Here is a 2,916-nt window from a genome sequence, read left to right as displayed (position 1 = left end):
AGACACATAGACACACACACACACACACACACACACACACACACACACATACATGCAAACAAGGCCTGTGGAAGGCACCAGAACAAGACAGTTGTGTTACAGGTGTGACAACAGGAAAGAAAGAGATTTATTTCCCATGTGAGGGTTTTCCCTCTGGGAACAGCTGTGTGTGTGTGTGTGTGTATTGTGAGCCTTGACCCTGGGGAGTGGGGGGGGGGCGACACCAGTTTGAAAACAACTGGGCTGTAAGGTTCCCCTCTGATTTTCAGTAATCACAGCCAAACCTTGTGCAGGTTAAACATTTCTCATAATAGGATCGATCATTACATGTTTGGTTACAACCAATAAAGTCCGACTTAATGGACACTTTCCGAAGCCCCAACAACCTCAGTAGACAAAAGCAGACCTCTCATTTGTCAACTCAGTGTCAACCTTTGCTAGTAAAGCTAACTCCCATCAGTTGGTGGAAAACATTGTCTGGCTAACTTTCCAGTGTTTCCAGGTGACTCCTTTTGAAACAAGAACTGTTTAAAAGGTTCTTGAGAGCTACATAATGGTATAATGCTAAAAGAAAGAAGAGGTGTTAGCACATGATGACAACCCATGTAGAAGACATGGCAATAAAGATTCATCCTTATTCTGCAGTTTTTTATGTCGCAATGGTTGCCTGATTCAACCATGAAGCCTGTTTTCCGCTGCCAAACACTTGAAATGTGCAAAAGAAAACATAGTTGTGTTTTATTTTAATCCAAAGGGCTGCACTCTCTTTTGTTTTCATGACTTCGTTCATTGATCATCTGCTTATCGTTGCTGTTACTCAATGAGCATGGCAAGAAAGACCGGGTGAGAGAGCAGAGGGAAGGAAGCAGATTGCACCAGTCAGCCAATGAGAGGCTTATCTCAGCAGTTAACATCCGTTGAGTCAGGCTGTTAACTAACACACTGAAAGTACGTTATTTAACATCCGTTGGTAAATTAGTCACTAAAACAGCATCTATATGTTCTTCTTCTCAGACTATTAAACAGCAAAAAAAAAGCATACAATCATATTATGGATGGGGGTGTTACTGCAACAGTGCAACAGTGAGGGATGACTCACACACACACACACACAATGATTTTTTTTCCAAATTGGGGACATGGCTTTTGGTAGCCTAAGTCAGAAACACAGGCACACACTGACACTCATGAGTCATTGCTAATGTTGGGCCTGATTGAATGGAGCTCAGGTGAAATGTCCAAAGCAGTTTAATGATCTGCTCTCGCCTCATTCAGCTCTCCTCATTGTTCAGCAGCACAATCATATCTCATTATTTAGAATTGGATTACTTATTCTAGATAACCAGAGGCTGCTTGTTTTTTTTTATTGCTTAAGCATGTGGCATGAATGGGATAATGTGGGCAGAACATTGCTCTCATACTCTTGCTCTCCAAATGGACAATGGGTAATCATCGTCTCTTTGCAAATGTATATATCTATACATAGGAAAGCTATAATTGAGGTTGAACCAGTTTTATAGCAATTCATGTGCACACTTTGGTCAATAGCACATAAGTAATGATTTTGACAAGACCCAGCAAGTTATACTTTAGATATAAGAGGAAGATCTGATGGATTTAATTCACAGATATGTATTAATACTGCCTCATAACAACCAGAGGATGGTAGGTAAAATAATGTAAATAACTCAAATAATAAGTCATTTCATCGCAATAATACTGCTATAAAGGTGTTTTCTATCAAGGTTAAATGCCATTTACTAACATTTGTCAGCTGCTAAGCTCTGTGATATGTGGCTTTCCAAGGTAATGCGAAAAAATGACACCACCAAGACCAAAAGAGTACCAAACAATCTGTGCCAACGCTGCAAGTTTATTGGTAAATAAACATATAAAGGAAAACGATTGCATTAATAATTAATTAATTTATTATGTCTTTTTGTCTTCATCTTTTTGTTTTATTTCATAGTTCTAATTACAAAATAATTAGTGGAACCATCACAAAAATGATGGGAAACATAATCAACACTTTGTCCAGTTTATCCAACTTTATTTGGAGGTTAAACCAAAAATCAGCACACCTGTAATGTTGCTAATAATCCTGCTTTGCACAGGAAAACAGCAGAGGTGTAGTGATGTGTATATGCAGGTACATGGCAGATAGCACCCTCGTGTAATAAAAAATGGCCAGAGACACGAGTCAGTGCACATATTGCAGAGCAAGACTGCAGGCGGTCACTCTTTCATGTAATCTTTTGGTATTTACTGCGCAAGAGAGACTTTTTTTCACTAAGTCTTTCAGGGAGAAGCTCCTCCCAGGCAACCAATACACTCATAAAAGGCACCAAGCTGGAGAGAGGCACTGTTTGAAGGACAAACTGTAGTTCCATAACATGTGAGCTTCATAGCTACACACAGTCTTTTATTTATTATTTTTTCTATTTAATTTGATTCAGTTCATTCAATATTTAGCTTGATTTAACTTATGATTCGAATGTAAACTACCTTTTTTATTGTATCTAATCTAATGCAGTCTAGTTCTTTTTCACACTCATATGTATTGATGAATATTTTACTTCACATTCACTAACACAGGCCAGTCACCTGCTGTCAACCAATCAATGTAGACTAATTCATTCAAGACATGATGTCATCACTAGAAACGGGGTCAACCCTGCTCCTTCTCTTAGCTTCCCTTAGTAAAAAACGCTCTCTGCAACATTGAGCAGCCCGACCCAGCACTGCTGTGTTATAGTGTACAAGAAGCACATTATACATCACCTTCTTAAGGTTTGTTTTACGCTAATGAGGCACACACTCTGCCTCATTTTTCACTGTTACTACTACTAAAAAGACAAGACCGTTTGGCTGACTGGCTCTTAGCGGATTGACCACTGCACACGCACACACACACAC

Source organism: Morone saxatilis, unplaced genomic scaffold (assembly GCF_004916995.1).
Source record: "Morone saxatilis isolate NCDOM2014 unplaced genomic scaffold, NCSU_SB_2.0 Contig21, whole genome shotgun sequence".
Taxonomy (NCBI): domain Eukaryota; kingdom Metazoa; phylum Chordata; class Actinopteri; family Moronidae; genus Morone; species Morone saxatilis.
This window is presented reverse-complemented; position numbering follows the sequence as displayed.